This window comes from Bubalus kerabau, unplaced genomic scaffold (assembly GCF_029407905.1).
Source record: "Bubalus kerabau isolate K-KA32 ecotype Philippines breed swamp buffalo unplaced genomic scaffold, PCC_UOA_SB_1v2 scaffold_31, whole genome shotgun sequence".
Lineage (NCBI taxonomy): Eukaryota > Metazoa > Chordata > Mammalia > Artiodactyla > Bovidae > Bubalus > Bubalus kerabau.
In genome coordinates, this window is record NW_026577885.1 from 4,649,056 (window position 1) to 4,672,886 (window position 23,831).

A 23,831-nucleotide genomic window follows, 5' to 3' on the forward strand; every position below is an offset into this window, starting at 1 on the left:
AAGAGTAATTATTTTAAGGTTTGGCCCCATCTTTCGAAGATAAAATTGCATTCCTATAGGGCAGATGTGTAATGGGCTTACAACAAAGGAAATAATTTATTACCTTAAGGGTCTAAAGTTAGTAACACCAAGGCCACTACTTATTTCTTCTACATACCAACTATATTAATTAATACACATTCAAGGATACAATTCAGGGGATGTGGAAACTTGGCAACAAGCATTGGTTCATCAATGAAATCTTTTACTAGTTTTATTCTGACAGTTTCTAACTCTCTGAGAGGCTCTAAGCTATTTGAATATCTTAAGCTTCCCGTGCCTCTCGAGGCTCGGAGACTGTAAACAATTGTATGCATTGCTGTAGGAGACCGGGTAAACTTGTCAGGCGAGTTAGAGAGCCATCTGACGTGTTTGGATTTAAACACTCCTAATTGCCCAGGAACTTTATTAATTGGAGCTGTAAGTTAGCTCTTTGACAGAGAGAGTGAGATGGTGGTGGGGGACAGCCCCCAGGAAAGTCAGAGGTGAGAGCACAAAGCAATAAAGTAGGCAGACTCTGGTTTTGGGGGGTAGATGCTCAAGAATATCCGGGAGGACTCCCGAGGCTCGATCCCGCCTTTGTGTATGCCCAGCCTCCTTCCTCATGACCTTTGTCACGAGTGGAATGTCTCTCGCCGGCTCCCGGCATCTCCCCGTTTTTTATTTCTTAAAACAGCCAGATGTAGCTCAGTCGCGAGCCTCTGAATACTCTGCCGAAGAATCCTGACAATACAAGGAAGAATGATTATGAGAAGCAGAATTAAAGCAGCCACCGCAGCATAGCTAAAGACATTAGACAGAATATTCTTTCCTGAGATGTAGTTAGGGAAAGTTTGGAAGAAATCATTTGCTGTTCCAGCAGCAGTAAAATCTAATCGGGAGTGCTCCATGGTTGCTATTCGATAGTGAAGTTTCCCTACGTCTCAACCAATGTCAGAGCTGTTCCAGATACCTGAAATATGGTTTTTAATCTTTTCCCATTCAAAATCTGTCTCATTTACTTTCAGGGGTGTTACACATATCCACCGATAGTCAGCATGACAAGACAATGCCATTTTCACCTTTAAAGCCTGCAATTCAGTCCCAATATGTATTACTGCTTCCTCTAGGGCGTCTACCCTCATTTCTAATTTTCTCTCTATAGCTTCCTGTGTTGCCAATGTTAAAGAAACATTTTTGGACATAGAATCAACATATTGAGCAGTATGTACTTGTTGAGTCAATGATATTGCTGCCACAGTAACAGAAGTGATTGCACTTATCAAAGCTGCTGTTCCCAAGATAATTAAGCCCACAAACCGTCGTGTTTGCATTAAATCCTGTAGTTGTTGTAATACAGCAAGACCATAATTCAATAAGTGGTTACATCATAAGATAAGGTGGATGTTGTAGCATTACAAAGGAGCAAACATTATATTGAGGGTTTAAACAAGATGAACCAGGGAGCAGCTGTAGGCGTCAGCCTGGGGGAGCAGTGTCCCCAGCATCAGGAGGCAGAACGCGAGCGGCAGGCTGTGGGCCAAGGCGCCTATGGTGGGCGGAGGGGCAGGGTTCGTGGTTTAGGGCTAGCCGCCACCGCTTGGGCTCAGGGCGGTCCCCTCTCGCCGGTGGGGCCACGCTGGTCTGGATGGCACTCCGCGGGTGCGCTTTCCTCTCTGGCCCTCACTCGCTGCACAGACTTCTTTGCTCTAGGTCACGGGGTGCAGAGAGGTGGGTGCGAGGCGCTGCTGGTGGCGCGGAGGCGAGAGCTGGCTGGGGGAGGGGGAGCGAGTGAGTGCGCGCGCCGCGAACCTGGTCTTTGGGGAATGTGACATGACGAATTTGTCTGAGATCCAAACCGGAGAATCTGCATTCTGTAGAAATATACAAGCATACCCTCTCCCACAAGTTAGCAACACATCTGGCCTTTTTCACTCTCCCGTAAGGAGGCCTTTTTACTTGACCAGGGGCCGAGTCGTAGCCTGTAATTCAGGCATCTAGTGTCTCATCATTGTAGTCTGCCCCTGTGTGTTTACGTTTAAGTGATTAATTACAATTGGAACATAACTTCACTATTTGTCTAGCTGTTTCCCTATGGATATGTTAATTTAGGTCTAATGTTTAGTTTAGGTCTCTGTATAAATTTAAGTAATAAATGTATAACCTCCTTATCTCATTTTGGTATACAGGTATACAGATATACCTAAATGCAAAATGCATTTATATATGTATTTATATATGGCAACAAGTATAAAGTTATTGACATATAATATATATAAATCAATATACTTGAATTAATCTTTATAATTAATATATTAATTAATATATATTACAACAATACAACACATACACAGCTAATACCAACCAACACAAACCAATATACTGTAATAATACATGTCACACATTTATAATTATACAGTATATAGAACATTTATCATCACAGCACATCAATCCATACCAATTAATATCAGCCACACACACATTATATTCTGCCATATATATTTAATTATACAGTATATATATGTGTGTGTATATAGTATACATATTAATTTATATACAAATTAATTAAGTATAGATCTATAAATAGAATTAGGTATACCTTTATTATATTTTATTTATACCCATACCTAATTAGGCAAACTGTAATTAGGCAAATACATTTATATTATGTATTTATAACAATATATAAAGTATTGTTAAATGTACCACCTGTACAGCATCTCCACCCCACATACCACTTTCTCTAATCCCACGAACTCATTTTCAGTATTATGTGTTGGCCAGGAGCTGGGCCAGTCTTTCCCAGCAATGTTAAGAGACGTCTGTTCCTGTGTCTAATAGCCCTGGCGTTTTATTCTCTTGAATTAAAAGATCTTTTAAAGGCCTTGGAACTGTAATTTCCTGCACCCAAAAGGCTAGATCACTAGATCCAAATGTTTTGTGGCTCTTAGCTTGAGAAGTCAAGTTTTTCCTTGTCTGATAGTAAGGTAAAAGTAAAAGCTGTGTTACTCTTTGACCTTTATTAATTTGTACAGTTTTGATAGGCAGTGAGATCAAGACTTTAATTTCTCAATATCATCAGAATCTACTACACCATGCACCAGCGAAATTTCTTTTCTTTCTTTTTTTTTTTATTTAATTTTTTTTTAAAAGAAAGCGAGCTACGCCCCAGGACAAATCTTACAATGTCCTCAGATAGGGGGCCAGCCACTCCGGTTGGAATTGGAGTAAGTGGCACATCAGGGGTTAATATTGTTATTAAATCTCCTTGCCTTTTCGCTTTTCTCCTAGCCTGGGTGAGACCCCCCTGAGGGAGTTTTCTCCAAGGAGCACGCTCTGAATATTGTGTACTAAAAGCTCCTTTGTTTAAAAAACTTTTTATCTTCCTCAGTCTTAGGCAACACTTTGGGAGGCATTTGGGGCAAAGTGGGGAACTCCTGGGTCCTGGGAGGCACAATCGAAGGCGGTGGCGGTCTCCTTAAATCAGAAAGTGGTGGATAAGTTTTTTAAACGTTTGCGCAGAGGGGGAGGGAGCTCGCCAGGGCTCTCGGCCGCAGCGTCCTGTAAGCCCTCTCCTTCCTCGGGAGGTAGACCACTTTCTCCCTCCTTTTTTTTTTTTTTTCAATGGCAGAAAATATGATCTGTGCAGTAAATGGAGACTCACCACCATCCACCTCTATAGCCTCCCCCATAGGCTATTTAACAGCCTCGTGACGGAGGTCCAGGACATTTCTAATCATATTCCACAGTCAATAAATATTTGTCTATTCTTTGATGCAGAGAAATCCATTTTTAATTTTTTTTTTAATTTTAGAGAATATTTTTATTTATTTTGTAACCTCTTTACCCTGGCTAAACTGCAGAGGGGACTAGAAAAGAAGCCTCAAGGTGAGGATCAAGTTCATCCTTGGGACTAGAGAAAATCCTTCTCCGGGAAACTCCTAGCGGTGGCCCTTTACCCTGACATGGAGGAGGAGGCATAGGGGGATGGGAGCGTCCCGAAGTTTTCCTCTTCTGTTCCGGAGATCCTTTAACTGTTTGGTAACTAAATCTTACGAACTGTCTGATCGGGGATGTTTCCCTCAACCTCCTAGGAGCGGATGGTCTGATTAGGGATGTTTTCTTAAACTTTTAGGAGCATCTTTAGCTAAAAAAAAAAAAAACAATCCTCATCAGAATGGCATCGAGCTGCTGTTTCCTCTAAACCTTTTTCAAATTGAGGGGAGAGCTGATCTTTCTTTTCATCCCTATCTTTTACATGCTCATTGGCAGTCATAGCGGCTAGCCATTCATTTAGCTGTCGATAGCTAGGTATAGCCTCTTCATTTTCACTTTTCTTTATAACAGGTACCTTTTCAGATTTGCTTTTTTGTTTAACAGGTACTTTTCCAACTTTACTTTCCTCTTTAACAGGTACCTTTTCAAATTCATGAGCTGGATCTAAAACATCTCTAGTCATATTCCACAGAGGAAAGGTGTAAGTAGGGATTTTTTCCAAACCTTGCTGAGCACAATAAGCTCTTAGCTGTCTTCCTAGTTTTTTCAAGATACCTAGGTTAACAGTGCCTTGTTGTAGAAACCAAGGGCAGTGGTCTTGTACAAATGTAAAAAATGATTGAATGGAAGATGTTTTAACCTTGATTCTTCTTTTACTTAATAACTGTAAAATTACTCCTATAAAGAGCTGTCTTTCATTTGATTCAGTGTTGCCCATGTCAGAAACTTAAGGATAGTAAAAGATTTTGCTTTTAGCTATCTAAAGATTAGGCCTTTTTTGTCAGCCTTTTTAGAAACCGTTTTTTCTCTCTAACTCTTCAACACTTCCCACTCCTCTCGCCCTGTCTATTCTACAGGGGGATCTGCAGCCCCCTAAGTGGGATCCTATCTGTCCCGAAAACTGAACACTGGGGGAATGGGGTTGGGGATTTACCTTCGAAATGCCTGTCTCGGGCGCCACCTGCAGAGGTCCAGCCCCAGCTGATCCAGGGTATTCGAAGGGAAGATGGAGTAGGCGACCTATTTATATATTTATTTATTCATCAAAGATATACAGAGTAATAGAATGAGGATAGCTCAGTAGGAAAATTCAGTGGAGAAAAGCAGCTGAGTAGCTTGGTTTATGCGGAAAATCAATATAACCCATGACACCAGGTTAGCTCTGACCACGGAGGCTGCAAGTGCCCTCTAGAATAGAGGAAGTTGCCCCACCTTAGACACCTTATCGAGTAGGTCTTCGAAGCCCAGGCAAATAAATGGTCGCAGAGGATATCCGCGCTCCAGATGGACACTCATCTGAAAATTGAGGGGAATAATGACATGGGGAGACCAAGCGTTGGCGAGCAAGGCCCGTAACTTTATTTTCAACACAGGTTTTAATACCCTAAGTTACACATAGAGGATAATAGGGGATGCAAAGTCAGCAGTCTTTATTCCTTATCAAAAACCAGGGTTTCTTTTCTGCAGATTTATCGTATTAAAATGGTTTAGATGATTTACATCATCTTCTGGCCAGAAGACCTATTAACATTTTATGACTCTTGACAAAGACTTATCAACCATAAGAGTTATTTTCTCTAAGAGTAATTGTTTAAGGTTTGGCGCCATCTTTCGAAGATAAAATTGCATTCCTATAGGGAGGATGTGTAATGGGTTTACAACAAAGAAAAGAATTTATTACCTTAAGGGTCTAAAGTTACTAACATCAAGGCCAGTACTTATTTTTTCTACATACCAACTATATTAATTAACACACATTCAAGGATACAATTCAGGGGATGTGGAAACTTGGCAAAAAGGATTGGTTCATCAATGAAATCTTTTACTAGTTTTATTCTGACAGTTTCTAACTCTCTGAGAGGCTCTAAGCTATTTGAATATCTTAAACTTCCCGTGCGTCTCGAGGCTGGGAGACTGTACACAATCGTATGCATAGCTGTAGGAGACCGGGTAAACTTGTCAGGCGAGTTAGAAAACCATCTGAGGGGTTTGGATTTAAACACTACTAATTGCCCAGGAACATTATTAGTTGGAGCTGTAAGTTAGCTCTTTGACAGAGAGAGTGAGATGGTGGTAGGGGACATCCCCAGTAATGTCAGAGGTGAGAGAACAAAGCCATAAAAAAGGCAGACTTTGGTTTTTGGGGGTAGATGCTCAAGAATATACGGGGGAACTCCCGGAGGCTCGATCCCGCCTTTGCGTATGCCGAGACTCTTTCCTCATGACATTTGTCACGAGTGGAATGTCTCTCGCTGGCTCCCGGCAATCTTCCATTGCACCAAATGCAGTGGAGTCCCGAGAGGCCCCTCCCAACACCACAGTATCAGTGTCTTCTCAGAGGAACCCTGAGCAACTCCCTGAGGTCACCGGCACAAGTCGAGGGAACACAGGGTCTCCTGCCGCAACCTGAGAAAGACCTCAAGAGTCCGTCTTCAACGCATCTTGAGGCCGGATTCCCCTACCATGACTCGAGAGCAATGACACGCTCCCCCTCGCCATGTGCGTGGACACCTGACTTCACTGGCGCCACATGAGAGGCTCCCTGAGCTCCCCGTCATACCTCGTGAGAAACCCCACACTGGCGCCGCAGCTCGGGAAAACCCACGAGACGCCACCGTCATCGCGAGATTGGGGACTTCTTTTCCTGCCTGACCTGGAGAGCAATCCCTGGTCCTTTCTCCAAACTTCACAGGAGGCTTGACTCCCTTTAGGCCACAAAGTGGGCTCCAAGAGGTGCCCGTCGCGACTCGAAAGGAGAGCGGAGTCCTTTGCTTCCCTTCGACACGAGGCCTGACTCCCTGGGTGAGTCTGGAATGCAAACCTGAGATCGCTGTGGCCCTTGGAGAGGAACATTAGGTCCTGGACACAAGCCTAGATGAGGTCTCCTTTGCCCTGCAGTGACTCGAGCGCAACCCCCAGCTCTCCCTCGCAACTCGAATGGATGATTGGACTTCCCTGGCCCAACACAAGAGGAAGCCTGAAATCCCCGTCGTAACTCGAGAATCCCGCCGCAACTCGAGAAAAACCACGTGGCTCCCCCGTCATCGCAAGATGAGGCCCTTGGCCGCTACAGCGTATCAAGAGAAGTCCCACGTTCCATCCTGAAGTACAAAACGGTACTTGGCACCCTTGATGCGACCCCCAAAGTTCCCTGACATACCGGTATCACTCGAGGGAAACACCAAAGTTCACGGCACCACTTCCTGTGAGCCCCTTCACCCCTCCTGATCGCGACAGGAGGGTCGACTCCCATGCTTTGTCTGCAAGGGGTTCCCGACGTTCCCCGCGAACCTCTGGATGAGGCCGGTCTCATGAGGAAATTCGAAAAGTAGCCTCATGGTTGGTGCCACATGCTGAAAGATCCCGAATTCCCGGTCCACTCTAGATAAGAACCTGACGCCCGGACATCTCTTCGAAGGCAACCCTGTGGATGAAGGCACAACACGAAGGGACACTGACATCCCCATGCATCGTCTGGAAAAACCCGCCGATTCCACTCACAGCTCCAAATGTGGACTGTCACCCCGTGAACAACTCTAAAGGCAAGTGAAGTTGCATTCCTTCACACAAGACGAGGCCTTACCCTCCTGGCCCAACTCTTCAGGGACCTTGCGATCGGAGTCAGAAATGGAGAGGAACCCTGAGGTTCCTGCCTCAACTAGAGAAGAGGCCCTCTTCCATTGAACCAAACTCAGTGGTGTCCCGAGAGGCCCCTCCCAACACCACAGTATCCCTGAATTCTCAGAGGCTCCCTGAGAAGCTACCTGAGGTCACTGGCACAAGTCGAGGGAACCCAGAGTTTCCTGAAGTAACCCGAGAAAGACTTGGAGAGTCCTTTTTCAACGTCTCTTGATGCCCGATTCCCCTACCATGACTCGAGAGCAAGGACGCGCTCCCCTTGCCACAAGCAGGAAAACTGACTTCCCTAGTACCACACAAGAGGCTCCCTGAGTACCCCATCGTACCTCGTGAGAAAACACACAGTGGCGCCGCAGTTCGAGAAAAACCACAAGATGCCCCCGTCAAGGAGAGATGGGGGCCTTCTTTTCCTGCCTGACCTGGAGAGCAATCCCTGGTCCTCTCTCCAAACTTCACAGGAGGATTGACTCCCTTTAGGCCACTCAGTTGGGTCCAAGAAATACCCGGTGCGACTCGAGAGGAGAGCGGAGTCCTTTGCTTCCCTCGAGACGAGGCCTGACTCCCCGGGTGAGTTTGGAATGCAACCCCGAGATCCCTGTCGCCCCTGGAGTGGAACATTATGTCCTAGACACAAGCCTAGATGAGGTCTATTTTGCCCTACAGTGACTCGAGAGCAACCTCCATCTCTCCCTCACAATTTGAATGGAAGATTGGTCTTCCCACGGTCAACACAAGAGGAAGTCTGAATTTCCCATCGTGATTCGAGAATTCAGCCTCAAGTCTTAAAAACCATGTGGTTCCCCCTTCATTGCAATATGAGGCCCTTGCCAGCTAGAGTCTCAAGAGAAGTCCCACGTTCCATCCTAAAGTTCGAAATGCTACTTGGCACCCTTGATGCGACCCCAAAGTTCCCCAACATACCGGTCTCACTCCAGGGGAAGACCGAAATTCCCGGCGTCTCCAGGGAAGTCCCATGTTCCGTCCTTAAGTGTGAAACGGTACTTGACACCCTTGATGAGACCGCAAAAGTTCGCCGACACGCTGGGTGCCTCGAGGGGAACACCGAGGGTCCCGGCACCACTTCATCTGAGCCCCTTCTCCCCTCCTGATCGCGACAGGAGAGTCGATTCCCCTGCTTTCTCTGGAAGGGGTTCCCGGCCTTCCTGGTGCACCTCAGGATGAGGCCGGTCTCAGGAGGAAATTCGAGACTAGCCATGTGTGAGGTGCCACGTGCCGAACGACCCCGATTATCCGGTCCGCTCTTGATAAGAACCCGATGCCCGGACACCTCTTCGAAGGCAACCCTGTGAGTGAAGGCACAACACGAAGGGGCGCTGACACCCCCGTGCATCATCCGGAAAAACCCGCAGGGTCTACACACAGCTCGACAAGGGCCCTGAGACTCCCGGAACAACTCGAGAGGCAACCAGAATTCCATTCCTCAGACAAGACGAGGCATGACTCTCCTGTCCCAACACTGCAGGGACCGTGCAGTCGGAGTCAGAATCGGAGAGGAAGCCTGAGGTTCCTGCCTCCCCTCGAGATGAGGCCCTCTTCCATTGCGCCGAACCCAGCAGAGTCCCGAGAGGCCCTGCCAACTCCACAGCATCCCTCACCTCTCAGAGTCACCATGGGAAGTTCCCTATAGTCCCCTGTAGAAGTCGAGGGAAACGAGGGTTTCCCGCCGCCACCCGAGAAAGACCTCGAGAGTCCTTCTTCAACGCGTCTTGAGGCCCTAGTCACTTCCCATGACTCGAGAGTGATGACCAGCTCCCCCTCGCCATGCGCATGGAGACATGAGTTCCCTGGCACCGCACGAGAGGCTCCCTGAGGTCCTCGTCGTGCCTCGTGAGAAAACCCCCACGGGAGCCGCAGCCTGAGGAAACCCATGAGACGCCCCCGTCATCGCTAGATGAGGGCCTTCTTTTCCTGCCTGGCCTGGAGAGCAATCCCGAGTCCTCTCTCCAAACTGAAGAGGAGGCTCGACACCCTTGAGTCCACTCATTGGGCTCCAAGAGATAGGTGTCGCAAATTGAGAGGAAAGCGGAGTCCTCTGCTTCCCCTCGAGGCGAGGCCTGACTCCCCGGGGGAGTCTGGAATGCAAACCCGAGATCCCTGTCTTCCCTTGAGAGGAATATTAGGTCCTGGACACATGCCTCGATGAGGTCTCTTTGGCCCTGTAGTGACTCGAGCAGAACCCCCAGCTTTCCCTCGCAACTCCAGGGGAAGATTGGGCTTCCCAGGGCCAACCCAAGAGGAAGCCTGTAATCCCCGTCGTTTTCGAGAATCCAGACGCAACTCGAGAAAAATGACGTGGTTCCAACGTCTTCACAGGATGAGGCCCTTGCCCGCTACAGCGTCTCCAGGGAAGTCCCATGTTCCGTCCTGAAGTGGGAAACGGTACTTGGCTCCCCTGATGCGACCCCTAAAGTTCCCTGAAACGCCGGGTTCCCTCGAGTGGAACACCTAGATTCCCGGCCCCACTTCATCTGAGCCCCATCTCCCCTCCTGATCGCGACAGGAGATTCGATTCCCGTGCTTTGTGTGGAAGGTGTTCCCGGCCTTCCCGGCGCACCTCAGGATGATGCTGGTCTCACGAGGAAATTCGAGATGAGCCATGTGTGTTGTGCCACATGCCGAACGACCCCGATTTCCCCGTCCGCTCTTGAAATGAACCCGATACCCGGACACCTCTTTGAAGGCAACCCTGTGGGGGAAGGCACAAAATGAAGGGGCAATGACACCCCCGTGCATCTTCTGGAAACACCTGCAGGTTCCACACACAGCTCGACAAGGGGCCTGAGACCCACTGAACGACTCGAGAGGCAAGCAGAGTTCCATTACTCAGACAAGATGAGGCCTGACTCTCCTGTCCCAACCCTGCAGGGACCCTGCGGTCGGAGTCAGAAATGGAGAGGAAGCTGAGGTTCCTGCCTCCAATCGAGATGAGGCCCTCTTTCATTTCGTCAAACCTAGTGGAGTCCCGAGAGGCCCCTCTAATTCCTCAGTATCCCTCATCTCTCAGAGGCACCTGGGAAGTTCACTAAGGTCCCCGGTAGAGGTCGAGGGAAACGAGTGTTTCCCACCCCAACCCAAGAAAGACCTCGAGAGTCCTTCTTAAATGCGTCTTGAGGCCCTAGTCCCTCCCATGACTCCAGAGCAATGACGCGATCTGCCTGGCCACACGCATGGAGGCCTGACTTCTCTGGCGCCGCACGAGAGGCTCCCAGAGCTCCCCATCATATCTCGTGAGAAACCCCACACTGGCGCCGCAGCTCGAGAAAACCCATGAGACGCTCCCGTCATCACGAGAGGAGGGCCATCTTTAACTGCATGGTATGCAGATCAAGCGTGAACCTTCTGTCCAAGCTACACATGACGCTTGACTCCCTTTAGGCCACTCATTGGGCTCCAAGAGTTACATGTCATGACTCGAGAGGATAGTGGAGTCCTTTGCTTCCACTCGAGATGAGGCGTGACCCACCGGGTGAGACTGGAATGCGACCCCGATATCCCTGTTGCCCCTGGAGAGCAATACTACGTCCTGGACCCAAGCCTAGATGAGGACTCTTTGCCCTGAAGTGACTCGAGAGCAACCCACAGCTCTCTCTGACAAGTTGAATGGAAGATTGGACTTCCTGGGCCAACACAAGAGGAAGCCTGAATTCCCCGTCGTAACTCGAGAATCCTGCCGCAACTCGAGAAAAACCACGTGTTTCCCTCGTCATCGCAATATGAGGCCCTTGCCCACTAGAGCATCTCCAGAGAATTCCCACGTTCCGTCTTGAAGTGCGAAACTGTACTTGGCACCCTTGATGCGACCTCAAAAGTGCCGTGACATACCGGTCTCACTCGAGGGGACCACCGAAGTTCCCGGCACCACTTCATTTGAGCCCCTTCTCCCCTTCTGATCGCGACCGGTGGGTCGATTCCCCTGCTTTGTCTGCAAGGGGTTCCCTACCTTCACGGCGAACCTCAGGATGAGGCCGGTCTCCCGAGGAAATTCGAGACGTAGCCTCGTGGGTGGTACCACATGCTGAAAGACCCCAATTTTCTGGTATGCTCTTGAAAAGAACCCGATGCCCGGACACCTCTTTGAAGGCAACCCTGTGGATGAAGGCACAACACGAAGGGGCACTGACACCCCTGTGCATCATCCGGAAAAACCCACAGGTTCCACACACAGCTCAACAAGTGGCCTGTCACTCCATGAACAACTCGCAAGGCAAGCGGAGATCCATGCCTCCACAGAAGATGAGGCGTGACTCTCTTGTCCATACTCTGCAGGTACTCTGCGACCCGAGTCAGAAATGGAGAGGACACCTGAGGTTCCTGCCTCCATACGAGATGAGGCCCTCTTCAATTGCACCAAACACAGTTGAGTAACGAAAGGCCCCTCCCAAATCCACAGTGTCCCTGACTTCTCAGAGGCACCCTGAGAAGTTGCCTGAGGTCACCGACACAAGTCGAGGGAACCCAGGGTTCCCTGCCGCAACCCGAGAAAGACCTCGAGAGTCCTTCTTCAAAGCGTCTTGAGGCCCGATTTGCCTACTATGACTCGAGAGCAATCACGCACTCCCCTTCACCACACGCACGGAGACCTGACGTCCCTAGCACCACACGAGAGGCTCTCTGAGCTCCCCGTCGTACCTCGTGAGAAATCTGATACTGGCGCCACAGCTGGAGAAAACCCACGAGACGCCCCCGTCATCGCGAGATGAGGGCCTTTTTTCCTGCATGGCCAGGAAAACAATCCCGAGTCATCTCTCCAAACTCCATAGGAGGCTTCACTCCCTTTACGCCACACAGTGGGCTCCAAGAGATACCCGTCGCGACTCGCCAGGAGAACGGAGTCCTTTTTTTCCCCTCAAGACGAGGCCTGACTCTCCAGGTGAGTCGAGAATGCAACCCTGAGATCCCTGTCGGCCCAGTAGTGGAACACTAGGTCCTGGACACAAGCGTAGATGAGGTCTATTTTGCCCTGCAGTGACTGGAGAGCAATCCCCAGTTCTAACTCGCAACTCGAATGGAATACTGGATTTTCCTGGCGCCACACAAGAGGCTCCCTGAGATCCCCGTGGTACTTCATGAGACACCCCACACTGGCGCCGCAGCTCGAGAAAACCCACGAGATGCCACCGTCATCTCGAGATGAGGGCCTTCTTTTCCTGCATGGCCTGGAGTCCAATCCCGAGTCCTCTCTCCAAACTCCACAGGAGGCTTGACTCCCTTTATTACACACATTGGGCTCCAAGGGATACCCATCGCGACTCGAGACGAGAGCGGAATTCTTTGCTTACCCTCGAGCTGAGAACTGACTCCCCGGATGAGTCTGGAATGCAAACCCGAGATCCCTGTCGCCCCTGGAGAGCAACATTAGATCCTGGACACAAGCCTAGATTAGGTCTCTTTTGCCCTGCAGTGACTCTAGCGCAATCCCCAGCTCCCCCTCGCAACCCGAATGGAAGATTGGATTTCAAGGCCAACAAGAGGAAGCCTAAATTCCCGGTCATGACTCGAGAATCCCGCCGCATCTTGAGCAAAACCACGTGGTTCTCCCGTCATCGCAAGATGAGGCCCTTGCCCGTTACAGCGTTTCAAAAGATGTCCCAGGTTCCGTCTTGAAGTGCGAAACGGTACTTGGCACCCTTGATGCGACCCCAAAAGTCCCCCAACACGCCGGTCTCACTCAAGGGGAACACCGAGGTTCCCGGCACCACTTCATTTAAGCCCCTTCTCCCCTCCTGATCGTGACCGGTGGGTCGATTCCCCTGCTTTGTCTGCAAGGGGGCCCGACCTTCCCTGCACAACTCAGGATGAGGCCGGTCTCATGGGGAAATTCGATACGTAGCTTTGTGGGTGGTGCCACTTGCCGAAAGACTCCAATTTCCCGGTCCGCTCTTGATAAGAATCCGATGCTCGGACACCTCTTGGAAGGCAGCCTTGAGTATGAAGGTACAACACTAAGGGGCACAAACACACCTGTGCATCAACCGGAAAAACGGGCAGGTTACATACACAGCTCGACAAGTGGCCTGTCACCTCGAGAACAACTCGAGAGGCAAGAGGAGTCCCATCCTCCAGAAAAGACGAGGCCTGACTCTCCTGTACCAACATGCAGGGACCTTGCGATCTGAGTCAGAAATGGAGAGGAACACTGAGGTTCCTGCTTCAACTCAAGATGAGTCCCTCTTACATTCCACCAAATGCAGAGGAGTCTCGAGAGGCCCCTCCAAACTGCACAGTATCCCTGACTTCTCAGAGGCACTCTGAGAAGCTCCCTGAGGTCGCAGGCACAAGTCAAGGGAACCCTGGGTTTTATGCAGTGACCCGAGAAAGACCTCGAGAGTCCTTCTTCAACCCGTCTTGAGGCCCGATTACCCTACCATGACTCAAGAGCAATGACGAACTCCCCCTAGCCATCTCATGGGGACCTGACTTCCCTGGCGCCACACGAGAGGCTCCCTGAGCTCCCTCTCGTACCTCGTCAGAAACCTGGCACTAGCGCGGCAGTCTAGAAAACCCACGAGACGCCGCCGTCATCGCGAGATGAGGGCCTTCTTTTCCTGCATGGCGTGGAGAGGAATCCCGAGTCCTCTATCCAAACACCACAGGAGGCTTGACTCCCTTTAGGGCATACAGTGGGCTCCAAGAGATACCCATCGCGACCCAAAAGGACAGCAGAGTTCTTTGCTTCCCCTTGAGACGAGGCCTGATTCCCCGGGTGAGTCTGGTATGCAAGCCCGAGATCCCTGTCGCCCCTAGGGACGAACATTAACTCCTGGACACAAGCCTAGATGAGGTCTATTTTGCCCTGCAGTGACTCGAGGGCAATCCCCAGCTCTCCCTTGAAACTCGAATGGAAAATTGGGCTTCCCTGGGCCAACACAAGAGGAAGCCAGAAATCCCCTTCGTAACTCGAGAATCCCGCCGCAACTCGAGAAAAACCACGTGTTTCCAACGTCATCCCAAGATGAGGCCCTTGCCTGCTATGGCGTCTCAAGAAAAGAACCACGTTCCGTCTTGAAGTGTGAAACGGTACTTTGCACCCTTGATGCGACACCAAATGTTCCCGGACACGCCGGTCTCACTCGACAGGAACACCGAGGTTCCCGCACCACTTCATCTGAGCACCTTCTCCCCTCCTGTTTGCGACAGGAGGGTCTATTCCCCTGCTTTGTTTGGAAGGGGTTCCCCACATTCCCGGCGCACCTCAGGATGAGGCCGGTCTCACGAGGAAATTCGAGACATAGCGTCGTGGGTGGTGTCACATGCCGAAATACCCCGATTTCCCGGCCCACTCTTGAGAAGAACCCGATGCCCGGACACCTCTTCGAAGGCAACCCTGTGGACGAAGGCACAAAACGAAGGGTCACTGACACTCCCGTGCATCATTCGGTAAAAGCCGCAGGTTCCACACACAGCTCAACAAGAGGCCTGTCATCCCATGAACAACACGAGAGGCAAGCAGAGTTCCATTCCTCCACTCAAGACGAGGCCTGACTCTCCGGTCCCAACTCTGAAGGGACCCTGCGATCGGAGTCCGAAATGGAGAGGAACCCTGAGGTTCCTGACTCCACTCGAGATGAGGCCCTCTTCCATTACACCAAAAACAGTGGAGGCCCGAGAGGCCCCTCCCAAATCCACAGTATCCCGACTTCTCAGAGGCACCCTCAGAAGCTCCCTGAGGTCACCGGCACAAGTCGAGGGAACACAGGGTTTCCTGACGCAACCCGAGAAAGACCTCGAAAATCCTCCTTCAATGCGTCTTGAATCCCGATTCCCCTACCATGACTCAAGAGCAATGACGCGTTCCCCCTCGCCACTCGCATGGAGACTTGACTTCCCTGGCGCCACACGAGAGGCTCCCTGAGCTCCCCGTCATACCTCGTGAGAAATCCCACACTGGCTCCCCAGCTCGAGAAAACCCACGAGACGCCTCCGTCGTCGCGAGATGAAGGCCTTCTTTTCCTGCATGGCCTGGAGAGCATCTCGAGGCCTCTCTTCAAACTCCACAGGAGGCCTGACTCCCTTTAGGCCACTCTGTGGGCTCAAGAGATACCCGTTGGGACTCGAGAGGAGAGCGGAATTCTTTGCTTCCCCTATATACCAGGCCTGACTCCTCAGGTGAGTCTGGAATGCAACCCCGAGATCCCTGCCGCCCCTGGAGAGGAACATTAGGTCCTAGACACAAGCATAGATGAGGTCTCATTTGCCCTGAAGTGACTCGAGAGCAATCCCCTGCTCTCCCTCACACCTCGAATGGAAGAATGGACTTCCCTGGGACAACACAAGGGGAAGCCTGAATTCCCCGTCGTAATTCGAAAATCCCGCCGCAACTCGAGAAAAACCACGTGGTTCCCCCGTCATCGCTAGATGAGGCCCTTGCCAGCTACAGCGTCTCAGGAGAAGCCCCACGTTCCATCTTGAAGTTTAAAATGATAATTGGCAACCTTGATGTTATCACAAAAGTTCCCCGACACCCTGGTCTCACTCGAGGGGAACACCAAGGTTCGGTGCACCGCTTGTTCTGAGCCCCTTATCCCCTCCTGATCGCGACGGGAGGGTCGATTACCCTGCTTTGTCTGGAAGGGGTTCCGGACCTTCCCGGCGCACCTCAGGATGAGGCCGGTCTCACGAGGAAATTCGAGACGTAGCCTTGTGGTTGGTGCCACACGCCGAAAGACCCCGATTTCCGTGTCTGCTCTTGATAAGAACCCAATGCTAGGACACCTCTTCGAAGGCAATCCTGTGGATGAAGGCACAAAACGAAGGGGTCTGACACCCTCGTGTATCGTTGGAAAAGCCCGCAAGTTCCACATACAGATCGACAAGTGGCTTGTCACCCCATGAACAACTCGAGAGGCAAGAGGAGTTCAATTCCTCCACACAAGACGAGGCCTGACTCTCCTGTCCCAACTCTGCATGGACACTGAGATCCGATTCAGAAATGGAGAGGAACCCTGAGGTTCCTGCCTCAACTCGAGATAAGGCCCTCTTCTACTGCACCAAACCCAGTGGAGTTCGGAGCGGCCCCTCCCAACTGCACAGTATCCCTGACTTCTCAGAGGCACCCTGAGAAGCTCCCTGAGGTCACGGGCATAAGTCGAGGGAACCCAGGGTTTCCTGCCATAACCTGAGAAAAACCTTGAGAGTCCTTCTTCACGCGTCTTGATGCCCGATTCCTCTACCATGCCTGGAGAAAAATGACGCGCTCCCCCTCACCACGCGCATGAAGATCTGACTTCCCCGGCACCACATGAGAGGCTCCCTGAGCTCCCCATCGTACCTCGTGAGAAACCCCACACTGGCGCCGCAGCTCGAGAAAACCCACGAGACGCCCCTGTCATGGTGAAATGAGGGCCTTCTTTCCTGCATGACCTGAAGAGCAATCCCGAATCCTCTCTCCAAACTCCAAAGGAGGCTTGACTCCCTTTAGGTCACTCAGTGGGCTCCAAGAGATACCCGTCGATACTCAGGAGGAGAGCGGTGTCCTTTGCTTCCCCTCGAGATGAGGCCTGACTACGAGGGTGAGTCTGGAATGCAACCCTGGATCCCTGTCGCCCCTGGAGAGGAACCTTAGGTCCTGGACAAAAGCCTAGATGAGGTCTCTTTGGCCCTGCAGTGACTCAAGCGCAACCCCTAGCTTTCCCTTGCAACTCGAATGGAAGATTGGCCTTTCTGAGCCAACAAAAGAGGAAGCCTGAATTTCCAGTTGTAATTTGAGAAACCCGCCGCAACTCGAGAAAAATCACGTGGTTCCCTGTATTGCAAGATGAGGCCCTTGCCCCCTACAGCGTCTCAAGAGAAGTCTCACATTCCGTCTTGAAGTGCAAAACAGTACTTGGCACCCTTGATGCGACCCCAAAAGTTCCCCTATATACCGATCTCACTAGAGGGGACACTGAAGTTCCCGGCACCACTTCAACTGAGGCCTTTCTCCTCTCCTGATCACGACAGGAGGGTCGATTCCCATGCTTTGTCTGCAAGGGGTTCCCGACGTTCCCCGCGAACCTCCGGATGAGGCCGGTCTCATGAGGAAATTCGAAAAGTAGCCTCATGGTTGGTGCCACATGCTGAAAGATCCCGAATTCCCGGTCCACTCTAGATAAGAACCTGACGCCCGGACATCTCTTCGAAGGCAACCCTGTGGATGAAGGCACAACACGAAGGGACACTGACATCCCCATGCATCGTCTGGAAAAACCCGCCGATTCCACTCACAGCTCCAAATGTGGACTGTCACCCCGTGAACAACTCTAGAGGCAAGTGAAGTTGCATTCCTTCACACAAGACGAGGCCCTACTCTCCTGGCCCAACTCTTCAGGGACCCTGCGATCGGAGTCAGAAATGGAGAGGAACCCTGAGGTTCCTGCCTCAACTAGAGAAGAGGCCCTCTTCCATTGAACCAAACTCAGTGGTGTCCCGAGAGGCCCCTCCCAACACCACAGTATCCCTGAATTCTCAGAGGCTCCCTGAGAAGCTACCTGAGGTCACTGGCACAAGTCGAGGGAACCCAGAGTTTCCTGACGTAACCCGAGAAAGACTTGGAGAGTCCTTTTTCAACGTCTCTTGATGCCCGATTCCCCTACCATGTCTCCAGAGCAAGGACACGCTCCCCTCGCCACAAGCAGGAAAACTGACTTCCCTAGTACCACACAAGAGGCTCCCTGAGTACCCCATCGTACCTCATGAGAAAACCCACAGTGGCACCGCAGTTCGAGAAAAACCACAAGATGCCCCCGTCAAGGAGAGATGGGGGCCTTCTTTTCCTGCCTGACCTGGAGAGCAATCCCTGGTCCTCTCTCCAAACTTCACAGGAGGATTGACTCCCTTTAGGCCACTCAGTTGGGTCCAAGAAATACCCGGTGCGACTCGAGAGGAGAGCGGAGTCCTTTGCTTCCCTCGAGACGAGGCCTGACTCCCCGGGTGAGTTTGGAATGCAACCCCGAGATCCCTGTCGCCCCTGGAGTGGAACATTATGTCCTAGACACAAGCCTAGATGAGGTCTATTTTGCCCTACAGTGACTCGAGAGCAACCTCCATCTCTCCCTCACAATTTGAATGGAAGATTGGTCTTCCCAAGGTCAACACAAGAGGAAGTCTGAATTTCCCATCGTAATTCGAGAATTCAGCCTCAAGTCTTAAAAACCATGTGGTTCCCCCTTCATCGCAATATGAGGCCCTTGCCAGCTAGAGTCTCAAGAGAAGTCCCACGTTCCATCTTAAAGTTCGAAATGCTACTATGCACCCTTGATGCGACCCCAAAGTTCCCCAACATACCGGTCTCACTCCAGGGGAACACCGAAGTTCCCGGCGTCTCCAGGGAAGTCCCATGTTCCGTCCTTAAGTGCGAAATGGTAACTGACACCCTTGATGCGACCGCAAAAGTTCGCCGACACGCTGCGTTCCCTCGAGGGGAACACCGAGGGTCCCAGCACCACTTCATCTGAGCCCCTTCTCCCCTCCTGATCGCGACAGGAGAGTCGATTCCCCTGCGTGGTCTGGAAGGGGTTCCCGGCCTTCCTGGTGCACCTCAGGATGAGGCCGGTTTCAGGAGGAAATTCGAGACTAGCCATGTGTGAGGTGCCACGTGCCGAACAACCCCGATTTTCCGGTCCGCTCTTGATAAGAACCTGATGCCCGGACACCTCTTCGAAGGCAACCCTGTGAGTGAAGGCACAACACGAAGGGGCACTGACACCCCCGTGCATCATCCAGAAAACCCCGCAGGGTCTACGCACAGCTCGACAAGGGGCCTGAGACTCCCGGAACAACTCGAGAGGCAACCAGAATTCCATTCCTCAGGCAAGACGAGGCATGACTCTCCTGTCCCAACACTGCAGGGACCGTGCAGTCGGAGTCAGAATCGGAGAGGAAGCCTGAGGTTCCTGCCTCCCCTCGAGATGAGGCCCTCTTCCATTGCGCCGAACCCAGCAGAGTCCCGAGAGGCCCCGCCAACTCCACAGCATCCCTCACCTCTCAGAGGCACCCTGGGAAGTTCCCTATAGTCTCCTGCAGAAGTCGAGGGAAACGAGGGTTTCCCGCCGCCACCCGAGAAAGACCTCGAGAGTCCTTCTTCAACGCGTCTTGAGGCCCTAGTCGCTTCCCATGACTCGAGAGTGATGACCAGCTCCCCCTCACCATGCGCATGGAGACATGAATTCCCTGGCACCGCACGAGGGGCTCCCTGAGGTCCTCGTCATGCCTCGTGAGAAAACCCCCACGGGCGCTGCAGCCTGAGGAAACCCATGAGACGCCCCCGTCATCGCGAGCTGAGGGCCTTCTTTTCCTGCCTGGCCTGGAGAGCAATCCCGAGTCCTCTCTCCAAACTGAAGAGGAGGCTCGACACACTTGAGTCCACTCATTGGGCTCCAAGAGATAGGTGTCGCGAATTGAGAGGAAAGCGGAGTCCTCTGCTTCCCCTCGAGGCGAGGCCTGACTCCCCGGGGGAGTCTGGAATGCAAACCCGAGATCCCTGTCTTCCCTTGAGAGGAATATTAGGTCCTGGACACATGCCTCGATGAGGTCTCTTTGGCCCTGTAGTGACTCGAGCAGAACCCCCAGCTTTCCCTCGCAACTCCAGGGGAAGATTGGGCTTCCCAGGGCCAACCCAAGAGGAAGCCTGTAATCCCCGTCGTTTTCGAGAATCCAGACGCAACTCGAGAAAAATGACGTGGTTCCAACGTCTTCACAGGATGAGGCCCTTGCCCGCTACAGCGTCTCCAGGGAAGTCCCATGTTCCGTCCTGAAGTGGGAAACGGTACTTGGCTCCCCTGATGCGACCCCTAAAGTTCCCTGAAACGCCGGGTTCCCTCGAGTGGAACACCTAGATTCCCGGCCCCACTTCATCTGAGCCCCATCTCCCCTCCTGATCGCGACAGGAGATTCGATTCCCGTGCTTTGTGTGGAAGGTGTTCCCGGCCTTCCCGGCGCACCTCAGGATGATGCTGGTCTCACGAGGAAATTCGAGATGAGCCACGTGTGTTGTGCCACATGCCGAACGACCCCGATTTCCCCGTCCGCTCTTGAAATGAACCCGATACCCGGACACCTCTTTGAAGGCAACCCTGTGGGGGAAGGCACAAAATGAAGGGGCAATGACACCCCCGTGCATCTTCTGGAAACACCCGCAGGTTCCACACACAGCTCGACAAGGGGCCTGAGACCCACTGAACGACTCGAGAGGCAAGCAGAGTTCCATTACTCAGACAAGATGAGGCCTGACTCTCCTGTCCCAACCCTGCAGGGACCCTGCGGTCGGAGTCAGAAATGGAGAGGAAGCTGAGGTTCCTGCCTCCAATCGAGATGAGGCCCTCTTTCATTTCGTCAAACCTAGTGGAGTCCCGAGAGGCCCCTCTAATTCCTCAGTATCCCTCACCTCTCAGAGGCACCTGGGAAGTTCACTAAGGTCCCCGGTAGAGGTCAAGGGAAACGAGTGTTTCCCACCCCAACCCAAGAAAGACCTCGAGAGTCCTTCTTAAATGCATCTTGAGGCCCTAGTCCCTCCCATGACTCCAGAGCAATGACGCGATCTGCCTGGCCACACTCATGGAGGCCTGACTTCTCTGGCGCCGCACGAGAGGCTCCCTGAGCTCCCCATCATATCTCGTGAGAAACCCCACACTGGCGCCGCAGCTCGAGAAAACCCATGAGACGCTCCCGTCATCACGAGAGGAGGGCCATCTTTAACTGCATGGTATGCAGATCAAGCGTGAACCTTCTGTCCAAGCTACACACGACGCTTGACTCCCTTTAGGCCACTCATTGGGCTCCAAGAGTTACATGTCGTGACTCGAGAGGATAGTGGAGTCCTTTGCTTCCACTCGAGATGAGGCGTGACCCACCGGGTGAGACTGGAATGCGACCCCGATATCCCTGTTGCCCCTGGAGAGCAATACTACGTCCTGGACCCAAGCCTAGATGAGGACTCTTTGCCCTGAAGTGACTCGAGAGCAACCCACAGCTCTCTCTGACAAGTTGAACGGAAGATTGGACTTCCTGGGCCAACACAAGAGGAAGCCAGAAATCCCCTTCGTAACTCGAGAATCCCGCCGCAACTCGAGAAAAACCACGTGTTTCCAACGTCATCCCAAGATGAGGCCCTTGCCTGCTATGGCGTCTCAAGAAAAGAACCACATTCCGTCTTGAAGTGTGAAACGGTACTTTGCACCCTTGATGCGACACCAAATGTTCCCGGACACGCCGGTCTCACTCGACAGGAACACCGAGGTTCCCGCACCACTTCATCTGAGCACCTTCTCCCCTCCTGTTTGCGACAGGAGGGTCTATTCCCCTGCTTTGTTTGGAAGGGGTTCCCCACATTCCCGGCGCACCTCAGGATGAGGCCGGTCTCACGAGGAAATTCGAGACATAGCGTCGTGGGTGGTGTCACATGCCGAAATACCCCGATTTCCCGGCCCACTCTTGAGAAGAACCCGATGCCCGGACACCTCTTCGAAGGCAACCCTGTGGACGAAGGCACAAAACGAAGGGTCACTGACACTCCCGTGCATCATTCGGTAAAAGCCGCAGGTTCCACACACAGCTCAACAAGAGGCCTGTCATCCCATGAACAACACGAGAGGCAAGCAGAGTTCCATTCCTCCACTCAAGACGAGGCCTGACTCTCCGGTCCCAACTCTGAAGGGACCCTGCGATCGGAGTCCGAAATGGAGAGGAACCCTGAGGTTCCTGACTCCACTCGAGATGAGGCCCTCTTCCATTACACCAAAAACAGTGGAGGCCCGAGAGGCCCCTCCCAAATCCACAGTATCCCGACTTCTCAGAGGCACCCTCAGAAGCTCCCTGAGGTCACCGGCACAAGTCGAGGGAACACAGGGTTTCCTGACGCAACCCGAGAATGACCTCGAAAATCCTCCTTCAATGCGTCTTGAATCCCGATTCCCCTACCATGACTCAAGAGCAATGACGCGTTCCCCCTCGCCACTCGCATGGAGACTTGACTTCCCTGGCGCCACACGAGAGGCTCCCTGAGCTCCCCGTCATACCTCGTGAGAAATCCCACACTGGCTCCCCAGCTCGAGAAAACCCACGAGACGCCTCCGTCGTCGCGAGATGAAGGCCTTCTTTTCCTGCATGGCCTGGAGAGCATCTCGAGGCCTCTCTTCAAACTCCACAGGAGGCCTGACTCCCTTTAGGCCACTCTGTGGGCTCAAGAGATACCCGTTGGGACTCGAGAGGAGAGCGGAATTCTTTGCTTCCCCTATATACCAGGCCTGACTCCTCAGGTGAGTCTGGAATGCAACCCCGAGATCCCTGCCGCCCCTGGAGAGGAACATTAGGTCCTAGACACAAGCATAGATGAGGTCTCATTTGCCCTGAAGTGACTCGAGAGCAATCCCCTGCTCTCCCTCACACCTCGAATGGAAGAATGGACTTCCCTGGGACAACACAAGGGGAAGCCTGAATTCCCCGTCGTAATTCGAAAATCCCGCCGCAACTCGAGAAAAACCACGTGGTTCCCCCGTCATCGCTAGATGAGGCCCTTGCCAGCTACAGCGTCTCAGGAGAAGCCCCACGTTCCATCTTGAAGTTTAAAATGATAATTGGCAACCTTGATGTTATCACAAAAGTTCCCCGACACCCTGGTCTCACTCGAGGGGAACACCAAGGTCCGGTGCACCGCTTGTTCTGAGCCCCTTATCCCCTCCTGATCGCGACGGGAGGGTCGATTACCCTGCTTTGTCTGGAAGGGGTTCCGGACCTTCCCGGCGCACCTCAGGATGAGGCCGGTCTCACGAGGAAATTCGAGACGTAGCCTTGTGGTTGGTGCCACACGCCGAAAGACCCCGATTTCCGTGTCTGCTCTTGATAAGAACCCAATGCTAGGACACCTCTTCGAAGGCAATCCTGTGGATGAAGGCACAAAACGAAGGGGTCTGACACCCTCGTGTATCGTTGGAAAAGCCCGCAAGTTCCACATACAGATCGACAAGTGGCTTGTCACCCCATGAACAACTCGAGAGGCAAGAGGAGTTCAATTCCTCCACACAAGACGAGGCCTGACTCTCCTGTCCCAACTCTGCATGGACACTGAGATCCGATTCAGAAATGGAGAGGAACCCTGAGGTTCCTGCCTCAACTCGAGATAAGGCCCTCTTCTACTGCACCAAACCCAGTGGAGTTCGGAGCGGCCCCTCCCAACTGCACAGTAT